Source organism: Physeter macrocephalus, chromosome 6 (assembly GCF_002837175.3).
Source record: "Physeter macrocephalus isolate SW-GA chromosome 6, ASM283717v5, whole genome shotgun sequence".
NCBI lineage: Eukaryota > Metazoa > Chordata > Mammalia > Artiodactyla > Physeteridae > Physeter > Physeter macrocephalus.
In genome coordinates, this window is record NC_041219.1 from 37,165,415 (window position 1) to 37,178,670 (window position 13,256).

The following is a 13,256-nucleotide window of genomic DNA, read 5'->3' on the forward strand; positions in this document are numbered from 1 at the left end:
ACACAAACTAATTAAAAAATAAATAAAGGTGTCCTTTTAAAATTAAGACAATTTTTTAGAGCAATTTAAGGTTCACAGCAAAACTGAGTGGAAAGTACAGAGACGTCCCGTATACCTGCCCCCACTCATGCATCACCTCCCCATTATCCACACCCACACCAGAGCAGGACGTTTATCACCACTGATGAAGCTGCACTGATACATCATAATCACCCCAAGTCTGTAGTTTCCATTAGGGTTCGCTCTTGTTGTTGTACATTCTATGGGTTTAGACAAATGTATAATGACATGTATCTCCCATTATGGTATCATACAGAGTATTTTCACTGCCCTAAAAAATCCTCTGTGCTCCAACCAACTATTCATTCCTCCCTCCCCCCAACCCCTGGCAACCACTGATCATTTTACTGTTTCCATAGTTTGGCTAATTTCAGAATGTCATATAGTTGGAATCATACCGTGATTGGCTTTTTTCACTTAGAAATATGCATCATTCCTTACATTTTCCTGTGGGGAAAGTAAGCTTTGGAAAGTCAAGTATGTATCACTCAGAGTTCTTGGTTAAAGGCAGCTACTCTGCTAGCTTAAGAGGATCGTGAATATTTTAAAGGCTGTTCAGTAGCTCACAGAAATCCAGGAGGGTCGGGGAGACAGCTAGGTGCCCACTCAACTGCAGACAAGCCCCTCAGGGTCTGCTCCAGTAAAACCATCCCTGTTGCTGTCTGTAGTGGGTTGTAGCGGACGACTGGTGGCCGTCATACTTTATAGGTTATAGGTAACCACACTCGGTACCTCAGCCCCACTGCTGGGATAAAGGGCACCTATACTCCCAAAGTGGTTATTCCAGTTGCTTCAAGGAAAGTATCATTTCACACAAACCTTTGCTACTTTGATACACTAAAATGGTGTTGTCTGTTTTGGTTTGCTTCCCTTAAATTACTGAGGTTGTAACTTTCCCCATGTTCTATTATCGAGTTATATTTCCTGTCTGTATGAAGAATTCCGTCCATGTTTTTTGTTCACGTGTCTGTTGGGGTCTTGGTGGTGTTGTTATTAGTTGCTCACATGAGCTTTTTATATGTAGTAGTTTCACCCTTCATTTTTCTTTCCTCCCTCCCTCCCTCCCTCGCTCTCTCTCTCTCTCTTTTTCAATGAATATTTCCATCACATTTTTACTTGTTGTTTACCTTTGTTCTTTTTCCTCTGACATACAGGAGTTTTATATTTTGGAGATGAATATTTAACAAGTATTTCTCAGGCTGCCCACATAACCCAAGAGATTGTTTTATGGAAAAACATCTCTAACCCTGAATATTTAGATAATTCTTTTTTGTGTGTCCTGCCACCTCACAACACTTTTGGGTCAGTAGGTTTGTAGAGAGCCCTTTCATCTCCAGAGAGGGTCATAAACAACTCTGAGAAGCATGGTTTTTCACTACACCCCAGGGCAAAAAAAAAAAAAAAAGATGAAGGTGAATATTGTTTGAGCCAATTTTTTAGGCAGACTTGTCTTATCCCCCCATCTAAACGACTGTTGAAGGGAGAGAGGAGAGGGGGGCAAGAGAGAATGTTAAACCCTGTTTTAAAAGTCACTGAGATTTGACCTGCACTAGGAAAGTCTCTGAAAGTGAGCATGTCTGTGAGTGCAAAGGCGAAAATTCAGATGACTAGTGGAAAAATCTCTCTGTTAACTCCTGATTGCCTGTCCCCCAACTCCCGTGTGCTTATATGACCTCTGTCCCCAAGCTCCTCAAAGGGTTGATCTTGATTAGGCGTGACCTTGATGAGAAGTCTAGGCGAGGAGCTGTTCGATGTTTGAAGAGCGGATATACGTGGTTGATTCACTCTGAAGCACGGGTCTGGGTGCCACATAACCGCAGTTCAAATCCCACCTCCAACCTGCACATAACAGCTGCGCAAATGTGAGCAAGTCCCTTAATCTTTCTGAAGCTCAGTTTTGTCATCTGTGTAATGGGATGCTCACACTGTCCTTGTGTGACTGAGATGAGGGTTAATGGTGGTGAGTGTCACGTATTAGCAGTGTCTGGCCCGAGGCAGATAGCAACAGGAGCCCATTGTAACGTATCAGGAAATTAACTGGCAGTCCTCGAGGGTCATCTGCTATGTGTCCAGCATTGCAACAGGTCTGTGGCAACAGGTCCCAATGTCACCCTCCCTGAGCTTATGCAGTGTGTCCCAGGAGATGGGGCGTAGCTCACCAAATGACTCGCACCTGTACGACAGTGTAGACATGCTGAATTATAGAGGAGGGGTCTAACTCTTACAAGCAGGAAGAGATCTCTGTAAGCTGAAGTAAGTAGGGAAAGCATCATGGAGGAGGTAGGGGTTTACCTGGGTTTTGGTGATTTAAGAAACGTATTCTCCTTTTTTTAGACAGAATATTTTTCCCTCTGAAAATGAAAATAGCTGTACAGTTTTCCTTTTTAAAAATAATATGTACTCTTTAAAAAATAGTTAGAGAATATAGTAAATCAATTAAAAAAACTCAATACCCAGGAATACCTACTCTTAATACTCTGCTGTATAATATGTATATTTGTATATAAATACATTTATATTTGTTTATCTAAAAACAAGAGCATATATACACACTGTGTTTTAACATCTTTAATTGATTTAGTCATTTTCCTTTTTAGTGGCTGTAGAGTACTCCATCGTATGGAGGTTTTACAATTCGTTTAATCAAACCCTAATCATTAGACACTTAGGTGATTTTAGCACAGCTAAGTACATGAATGCTCTGGATCTCTTAGTGGTTTTAGTCAAGATATTGCTGGATTACTTTTCAGAAATGTTATAAAAGTTATAGCAATTTAAAAATCACTTCCACCATCAGTATATATGGCTTCTCTTTTCTCCATACCCTTCCCAGCACTGGTTATTGTCAATATTTTATAATCTTCGCCAGGCTGCTAGGTAAAAATGATATCATTCATTTAATATATATTTCTACACTGCCTAGTGTCTACACTGTCATGTTAGACATGATACAGGAATGGTCCCAGTGGTCCCAGAGCTCAGAGACCACTGGAAATAGACACGTTGAATAAGTGCCCAATGAGGTTTTTCAGTGATGTAACCTCATGTCTAACAGTGGACCAAGGAGGTGGCTGTTCTTTTTTGCCTCTGTTAACTCATGGAAGGACACAGATGGTAGGGAGACAGTACAGGACATCCCAAGGGATTCAGGGGAGAAAGATGAACTCAATCATGCTTTTCTACAACATCCTTGGAGTCCTGTTATTAATGTCTTGAGGACTGCACCATGCCTATGGGGATTTATATCCTGAGGTGGCATACTTTAATTGTACAACATGGGATAAAATAATAATAATATAAAATGGTGCTGGAACAACTGGATATCTGTATATATATTAAAAACAAGACCCCCATGTTTACCTAATACCGTACACCAAAATTCACTCAAAATGGATCAAAGACCTAAACCTAAGTGCCAAAAGTATGACACTTTCTTCAAGAAGCCACAGGAAAAAAATCTTTGTGGCACTGAGTTAGGCCAAGATTTCTTTAACAGAACACAGAAAACATGAACCATCAAAGAAACAATTAATAAAATGGACTGCGTCAGTTTTCAAAACTTTTGCTCTTCAAAAGGCACAGTTAAGAAAAACAAAAAGGCAGGCAGACTGAGAAAAAAAAATATAAAAACATATATCTGAAGAAAGGCTGGTATCCAGAATACATAAAGAATTTAATAGTATTACAACTAACGAAAAAAAAAAGAAATAACTCAATGAAAGAAAAACAGCAAAAGATTTGATCAGATATTTCAGAAAGGAAAATTTCTGAATGATCAAGAAATGCATGAAAAGATGCTCAACATCACTAATCATCAGGGAAATGTAATTAAGACTACAATGAGATATTACTGCACACTCAGTAGAATGGCTAAAATCAAAAAGACCAACAACACTTAAGTTCTGACAAGGATGTGGGACTCTCCTACTTTGCTGGTGGGAATGCAAAAGGGTGCAGTCACTTTGAAGAAGGCACAGTCTCACAGAGTGTCTTAGGTAGTTGCCCACGATAAATGAAAACATTTGTTCATACAAAGACTTATATGCAAATATTCATTGCAGCATCATGATTGGAAACAGCATTTCCAACATCAAAATTGGAAACAGTGCAAATGTCCATCAACCAATGGATAGATAAATTGTAGGAAATTGATTATCATGGCATACTGCTCAGCATTATCTCTTCCAGAGTTTTAAATTTTCCCCCAAGAATGTCTTTATTAAATCCCTCAGGCAAGGTAGCACAAAGCCTGCTTGAAATGGAGGAGCGAAGAAGTAAAGAATACCAGAACAAGCACAAGTGAATATTTCAAGAAATTACCATGCCGTTAATGTCAAAGTGTGCTTAAGAAATGCTACTGTTGTCACTGGGGAGGGGCACCAGGAGGGACTAGCGGAGGTGAAAAGGGAAAAAAAAAACAGTGAAGGCACCCAACAGTCACTGAGTGCCATGTCATCCTTTTCGGTGTTCTGTCCTTTGAGGCAGCTGCCTTCATTTTATAGGTGGAGAAGGTAGGGCTCAGAGGGGTGAAGTGACCTGCCGCAGGTCACACAGGTCCACCTGGTCTGTCTGAGCCCTCAGCCCGACTGGCAGTCTGGGAAGAGAAGAGAGGGGACCCTGGACCCGCCGCCGCTGCCTGGCTTCTGGCTTTTCAACCTTGGATCTGCCAGCACTAGCCCCGTGACCCTGGGTATGTCGCCTTTCTCTGCCTCAGTTCTCTCCTCTGTAAATGAGGATAAGAATGGCCCCCACCTGGAGGCTTGTGGTGAGGGGAAATGCATAAAGCACTTTAGACACCATGTGAACGATGGCTCCCTCTGTGACCATGCTGGAACAGGGGTGCAGGGTGGGCAGGGGGGTGGGCGAGACCATCTGACTGGGGCTGGAGGGCTTTGGGTCATCTGGATGGGAGTTTGGGTGGCGACCAGGGATCCCCAGTTAAGAAATCCTGGAGAGGGATGAGAAGTCTGGGAAGCTGATTTCTGGGCTGCGCGTGGAGATGGGGAGGGTGCTTGAGGCCACCTAGAGGGCAGCTGGAGGGGGTTTGGGGTAGTGCCCAAGGGTCCTCCTTCCTCAGTAAGGGAGGGAGAGGAGTCTCTTGGGCCTTAACTGGGTGGAAGGGCAAAGGCAGCATCAGAAAGTGAAACAGAATAATAGCGCCTCTTTCTTCCCTCCTTCCTCTCCTCCCTCCCCTATTTTCTTCCCTCCCTCTCTCCTTTCCTCCCTCTTTCTCTATCGCTTCTTCTGTCCTTTCTTTCGTCCCCACCTTGTTCTGAAAGGCCAGGGAAGAAGAGCCTCGCTCAGAGCCATGTCATGAGTGACCCACTTGTGTCCTTGTGGTTTACCTACCCGAAGAAGAGTTGTACCCTAAAATCTCCACATGCTGTGGGCACATGGTTTCTGATTCAACTCCACAAATATTTACTGTGCTCTGGTTAACTGAGTGTACTTTGTGCTGGAGGTGCCAGAGAGATGCAAACAGGCAAAGCCCATCCTGGGAGGAGCCAGTCTGGGGCCCCTGGCTGATGTTGGCCCAAGACAGGCCCCCACTTCCCCAAGGATGCAAAAGAGCTCTCTGTCTACCAGTGCCCTAGGCCCACATCTCTCTCCAACAAAGTGCAGAAACTGGCGCCAGTTCTGCAAGATCTGAACAAGACAGTACATTGAAGGCATCACCTACAGGAACGAGGTAGAGCTCAGCCTGCAGGTACTGGCGGGCTTGGCAAATATCTGTCGGTTCACTGCTGATGGGAGACACAAGCCGGAATTCTGATTTTGCATCTGTTTCTTCCTCTCCTCTGAATTTTCCAAGATCATCCACACACATAGAACTTTCTCCTCAACACCGTGTTCAGGGGCCACGCCAGGTTTTGAAATAGACCCCAGATTCATTTGTATGTTGTTTCACCTGGAGAGTAAGATTCATGCCTCACAATCAACCAAGGTTTAGCCAGGCCCCATGATGAGCCTGGTGTTGATGTGCAGAAACTCTTGGGGAAAAAGGGAATTTAGAAAAATGAAGGAAAATAAGGTCTGAGGAGGGATGAAGGGTTGCAGCCAGGAAGACTATTTCTTTTTTTTTTGTTTGTTTATATAAATGTATTTATTTATTTATTTATGGCTGTGTTGGGTCTTCATTGCTGCGCGTGAGCTTTCTCTAGTTGTGGTGAGCGGCGGCTACTCTTGCGTTGTGGTGCGTGGGCTTCTCATTGCGGTGGCTTCTCTTGTTGTGGAGCACGGGCTCTAGGGTACGCGGGCTTCAGTAGTTGTGGCACACGGGCTTTAGTAGTTGTGGCTTGTGGGTTCTAGAGCGCAGGCTCAGTAGTTGTGGCACACGGGCTTAGTTGCTCTGTGGCATGGGGGATCTTCCTGGACCAGGGCTCGAACCTGTGTGCCCTGCATTGGCAGGCGGATTCTTAACCACTGCGCCACCAGGGAAGCCCCAGGAAGACTATTTCCCAAATGCTTTGGGCTCTCTGACCTCCTGGCCTGGATGGGATGTGGAGCAGTGGGTGAGTAGTTCTGGTTGATACATGATGAGCACAAGTGACACGTGCTCCTTCTAGGTTGGATCACTGAATTGTTGGGGTCAGACCTGCGAGAGACCCTCTTTCCTCAGGCATTGCAGCCGGCCAAGTTCTAGGTGGGGGCTGCTTCGGCCTCATCCTATACATGGTATTCCACATGTTCAGCCCCTCTGCTGACCCACAGCAGACACGTGGTGGAGCGAGACCTAAGCCCTGGTTGTTTTAAGCCACTGAAGTTAGGGCTTGTTTGTTATTGCAGCATAACCTCACCTGTCCTGACTGCTATACTTGGAAAACAAAAAACTTGATTTGAGAGGCAGCCTTCCCACTGACCTCTTTTCAAAATTCAAGATATCAAATCTCCTTTCTCCTCAGGCTTATGAGTCAACACTGTCCTTTATCTGGTCGATATTTATCATATAGCATGTATAAAAGATACAACAAAGTTTTGTTAGGATAAGAATGGAAAGAAAGCAATGACTGTACTTGTGGTTGGGAAGTTTATTACTGTGTGATGAGGAGAGAAGAAATAGAACTTTTCTCTCACCCCTAAGGGGCACAGAACAACAGAATCGCAAACCACTACCACTGACCATGACCATAGAATTTAGAGGGGATCTAATTTAACTTCCTAGCCCAAGAAGGCATCACCTCTCCATCTCAGACTTATTTTTACCTATCAGGTGCTAGTTGCTCTGCTGAGCACTAGAGAGAAACAGAGATGAATAAAACTCAGCTGAGTAGGTACAGTGACCCAGGAGGGGTTTGGACCTAGTGCTCAGAACACAGAGGAAGAAAGAGGCCACTTCAGGTGAGAAATCAGGGAAGGCTTCTTGGAAGAGGCGGTAGTTCACCTGTCAGAACCTTATCCCTCACTGTATGTTTGGGCCCATTTCTGACTGTGAGAATGCAGAAATGTATGCTGGGCATGTTTCACCATCCTTCCTCACCAGGTGGGCCAACTCAACTCACCAGGACCCACCAGGGATTAGGCTTCTGACCTCTCCCTTGGCCCTGAGACTTCCCAAACTGCCTTATGCGTGTCCAGGCTTTTGTACAGGTACAGTGTGGTCTCTGCCCTGGCAGGTGAGGGACCAGTTGGGTGACCTGGGAGCAAATCCAAGCCTGCTCTATAAAACTAGGAGTTAAATGAGAGCCTGCTGTTCCAGGCCAAACACTGCAAGTGCCCATCTAGTCATCCTCCCTGCGGGGAATCCCTTTCTTGGTCAAGGATGGGCAGGTGGGTGGGTAAGGGCAGCTCCCATCCCTGATCTCCTGTGGGGGGAATCACTGGAGAATGACTTTGTACTGGATCTTGTTCAGCTCAGCTGCCTTTAGTAAGCAGCTCATTCACAAGTGAGCACAAATTAATACAGTACAAACCGGCTACATAAATATCGTGCTATAATTGATTGTCTTCTGTAATCAAAGGCAAGGCTGCTGACTTTGTTACTTTCCCTGCTTAGCAACTGCTGGAGGAAGACTTTGCGGGGAAGGGAACCGAGGTTGTTGAGGTGGTTTTTGCTGCATGTATCTGTTTGCAAATTGTGTCTCTGATGTATGGAGAGGAGGATAAGGCCCATTACGTTCAGATTCAATAAGTATCAAATGCCTGCTGTGTGAGAGGTATAGGAAGACCCATTATCTTATTTCATCACTAATTGCGTTAATAGCAGTAAATATTTGATAATATGCGCAAAACTTATTGTAGTCTTTACAGTAACTTTTTTTCCTGGTATATATTATTGTTGGAATTTAAATAACCCTTTAGATCTTCCATTCTAGGTAGTTTGATAAGTGGACTATAGGAACCGATTTTCTCCAGCTAGTACTAGGTAGGTGAGACAGTGATCTCTGCACTGTTTACCTGCATCCAGTTTGACTGCTAAACAATCTAAACACATGGAACTGGAATTTTTAAATCATTTCACTGAATACAAGAAAGCAACGCCATCTTTCCATTTACCTGCCAACGCTAAGGCGCTTGGTTTTTTCCAGCAGTTGGTTGTACTGGGAGGAGTGCCTTAGTGGGGGCATCCTCTCCCATCCACCCTGCTAAGACTCTGCCCTTTGGAGGATTTGGAGGGAGCTCTACCCTTTGGGAAATCAGACTTCGAAAATCCCCAAAACCCCTTTTGCCCTGTTGAGGTGGGGTGAGTGTCAGACTGCATAAATCCCGGGGAAAGCTCAGCTGTCTCCTGACCCCTGAGAATTATGCAGTTTTCCTAACCTTGACCTGAAGTCAGACGTCTTTAATCCCTTTCCAAAACGTCGCTCGTGGTGGGCTGTCGTTGGAAAGAAAAAACAAAACAAAACAAAACAAAAACAAACAAACCCCCCCAAACAAAACAACCCCCCCCCCCCCAAAACCGCCCTATTCTGAGACTCGGGAAAAGGGCACTCGCTCCCTGGGGGCTGGGAACAACTTCCCGGCTACCCTGCCCAGGGATTTTAAATTATCGCGTACCGCTAGACCCCTTCGCGCTTCCAGTGCCCGACCCGCACCCCTCCCGCCACCTCCCTCTTCACAGGCCGGCAGGACGGGGTGGCAGCACCGAGGCGATTTTATTCGTATTTTTTTCCTCCGGGTTTTGTCATAGAAACGCTGACACACAACCTCCAGACTGCGGCCGGCCCGGCGGGGGACTGAGGGCTTTTGGGACCCTGCGGGAGCGCGGCGCGCACTCCGCGCTCCCCGGGAAACAGCTGGACGCGACCAAATCCCGGGTAGGGGCGGGGGGAGCGCGACGCTCCGCCCCGGGTCCCTCCCTCCGCCCGGCTCTCCGCAGGCGCCCTCCCCTCGCCGGGGGCTGTGAGTTGCATTTGGTAAAACCCAGCCCCGGAATATGTGGATCTTTGGAGCGCAATGAAGTAGCCTTTGGAGAGGAGGGAGGGGGCCCGTCCGACAGCCACAGCGGCCAGAAAGGCGGCAGCGGCGGCGGCACCACTACCGCTCGCCCCCCAGCCGCCCGGCCCGCCAGGAGGCAGCGGCGGCCGCTGGCGGGGGCGGAGGCGGCGGCGGAGAGGCGAGGAGGAGCAGCGGGAGGAGCAAGAGCGCGCAGCCGGCGGGTCCACGCATCTCAGCACTTCCAGAGCAACTCCGGCGCCTTCCACACCCCTGCCCGGGGCTGGGGGCTCCGCGAGCGGCCGCGAAGCCAACCCCATCCTCCCTGCGAGCCCTGCCCAGCCCTGCCCTGCGCCTCCCGGGCTCCGCTCCGCGCGGCGGGTTTCCCGCTCCTGCGCTCCGGGCGCGCCTCCCGGACGCCCGGGTCCCCGCAGCCAGGACAAAGCCATGAAGCCGGGGCTGCTGGAAGTGATGAGGATGAACAGAATTTGCCGGATGGTGCTGGCCACTTGCTTGGGATCCTTTATCCTGGTTATCTTCTATTTCCAAAGTATGTTGCACCCAGGTAGGGGGCGCGTTAGCGTGGTTTTGTTAGCTATTTTCTGCTTTCTCTCGCTTTTGCTCCCTCGCTCGCTCCGCCTGGTTTCTGCCTCTTCCAACCTTACCTCTTCTCTATGGGCCACCTCGGGGTTCCTTGCTGACCGAGTCTGCCCGGATACCCGAGTCGGGATGGGGAGGAGGAGGAAAGATGTGCTCTCTCTTCTTCTTCCTCCCGGCTCCAGGCTGGAGGATGAGACCCGAGGGGCGGTAGTTTTGTTTTGTTTTGTTTTCTTCTTTGTGTCTCTTGTCCGTCTGTCTGCGAGGTAGCAGGGCAAGGTAGAGGTTGTGGGAAGCTGCTGAGGGTGGAGGGTCGGTTTGAAGAGAACGAAACTCCCTCCCGGCTTCTGCCGAGGTCCGAGGATGAAAGAGGCGCCGGGAGCCAGCCGCCAGGCTCCCCAGCGCGCTGCCTCTTCCTGGCTGGGGGGCCGGCGGCGAAGGGTGCGCGCCCCGGCGAGGTTGCCAGTCCCCGCCGCGAGCTGGGGAGCCCGGGCCTAGGCTCCCACGTGTCCGGGGCTCGGCACCGCGCTGAGCAGGTGTAGGGAGAGGTTGGGTGCCCGGCACTGCCCCTCCACCAGGCTGCGGATGGGGTCCGGCGCCAGCTGTTTGCCCCGGGGTTCGGCTCCGGCTCCGCCTTGACCTTGCGGCTTGTGCCCCGGGGCCTGCTCCCTGCCCGCAACCCCGCTCCCGACCCTGTGCTGGGGGACTCAGAGCTCCTGGGTCGCGCGCGCCACCGCAGTTTGGGAGGAAACTTTGGCCGGGTCCTGGGCTGACCGTCAGGTTGCATCCCCCCCTCTTGCGTTCCGAGCATCTGGAGCACCCCCCGGGCCCGCCGGGCCGTGTGGGAATGAGCCCCCTCCCCGCAGTCCCCGGTGGCTTAGACAAGTTCCACACCTGAAATCTGGACTCGGGGAGGGACAAGGCTTGCCCCTTCCTAGGGGCGCGAAGCAAAGTTTGAGACCTGGGGAGGGAGGGACGACCTCGACCGTGGCGGCCCCGGGTTCGCAGCTCCGCTCTGGAGCCCAACAGGTAAAACCTTACAAAGAAGCTTCCGGGGTAACGGGAGTCTCCCCGTGGAGCCATGGTCCTCCACCCCTAGCCCTCAGCAGGCCCCCACTGGGCCACATCGGCTCCCAGATCCATTTTTTCACGCCTCCGGGTTGCCTTTCTCAGTATAGTCACAGCAGTAACGTGCTTTTATAATTGCAAGGAGGGAGGTGCAGACACATTTCCTTCCAGGGCTGTAGGGTTGGTGTTTTCTTTTTGCCTCCCGCATTCTCCTTTCAGTGTGTATTTAACCCAGACGCAGCCCCGAATTCATCTAGCCTGCATTTGGGTCGACGGCATAAAGCTGTTCTTTCCGTCAAACGGGCAGGGCTGCCCGGTGCGGGATTCCTTGACAGCTCAGGGCAGAATGGCCCCTCTGCCCCGCTGGGCCTGGAGCAGTTGTTAAGGCGGCCACTTTGCCAAGAATATGGTCATATGGCCTGGCACTACCACATGTAACCTCAGGACACCAAGCCAGCCTTGTAAAGGGTGGCTTTTCTTTGCAGCTGGGTATTTTTAGTTTCATGTCAGCAAACTACAGCGGTGTTTGTCTCCTCACCCAAACCGGTGGTTGTGAAACTTCTAAGGGAATTTAAAAATGGACCTGGCTTGCCAGCCGGCCGCCAGACGATGGTTGCGATGGGCAGGACCAGACAGACAGCGCCATCCCGGGCCAGACTCCCCCGGGGCGGGGGTGGTGGTGGTGGTGGTGGTGCTGGGGACTGGGTGGTGTACAAATACACTGGGGCTCCAGCAGTTTAAACAAAGGGCCGAATGATTTGCTCTAGACACTACAGATGTGTTTAGGCCACTTAAAGTTTTGCCTGGACCGAACATGCCAGGTGATTCTCTGCAGAAATGCCTGGAACAGGGATAAATATTAGTCTCCGGCAGGAATGTACTTTAACTTCTCTGTACCTGTTAGTTGTCCGGTGAGATACTAACTAGAAAGACTACTACTATCCATGGTTTTCATGCATCCTGGGCTTTTCTTATCCTCTGTGAGAATTAGGAAATACCTGTCTAGCCGGAGATACCAGGAAGAAATTTCCAACTTGTAATTTGCACTTTGTGAAAATTTCCAACTCCAGTTGGAACATGAAGTTGACTTGAAAGCAGTGGTGTCAGCTCCGTTCAGTCTGGCCTTTTGGAACCAGGGACAGAACCTTTTCCAAGGCTGTGCTGATAAGGATCCTCTGTCTTTGATCCTCTGCTCTCAACCTTGGCTTCCCTTCCTGGTTCCACTTCCTCCCCACAAAATATCATTTGTTGATTATTTGTGTCTATATGAACATGTTCTTCTGATACTTTCCCCCAGTCCAAAGAAAGACTACTTTCAGTACATTCTGTTGAATGTAGAACTGCAAGTAATTCAATTGAAATGTCTTCCTTATTCTTTTTTTTTTTTTTTTTGGCCACGCGACAGGCGTGTGGGATCTTAGTTCCCCAACCAGGGATCGAACCTGCGCCCCCTGCAGTGGAAGCGTGGAATCTTAACCACGGGACCGCCGGGGAAGTCCCGAAAGGTCTTCCTTATTTTGAATTACATATGGTTCCATGAAAACTCCATGTCAGTGTCAATGGGACATAAAAATATGCTTTGAAATTCATATTAAACATTTACCCCCCCCCTCATTTTATTAAACTACACTGTTGATGACAGCTGATGCTATATCTTTTTCCTACCGCTTTGAATTTCCTTAAAAGTTAGCTGATCTTTGCTTCTCTGAAGGATTTAGGGTAATGATAGCTGATCCTTTAGCCTGGCTCTGCAGTTTCTGTTTCTCCAGATCACCCAGGGAGAGGCAGAAGGGACCACAGCATGGCACAGATTGTGTTGCTAAAAATTTGGAGCCCTCTGGCAGGAGGGCTATTTCTATTTCTATCTGAAATAGAAAAGTAGTATTCAAAAAAGAAATGGATTCCTGGCTTCGTTGATGGCTAGAGAATACCTGGAATGTGTGAGGAGGGAGAGAAAGAATAAAAGGAGACAGGTGGCAGGGGGGCGCTGGCTGTCTCTCCCTCTGATTCTAATCTAGGGTTCATTGTCTTTTGTACTTTTCTAATATATAAACTTGAGTAACTGATCTTTAATTTGGTTGGAGGGTTCAGCAGAAGTGGGCCTTGTCAGTAAAGGCAGTTTTCTTTAGAGCTTTGACACTCTGAGTTAATAGTCTTAG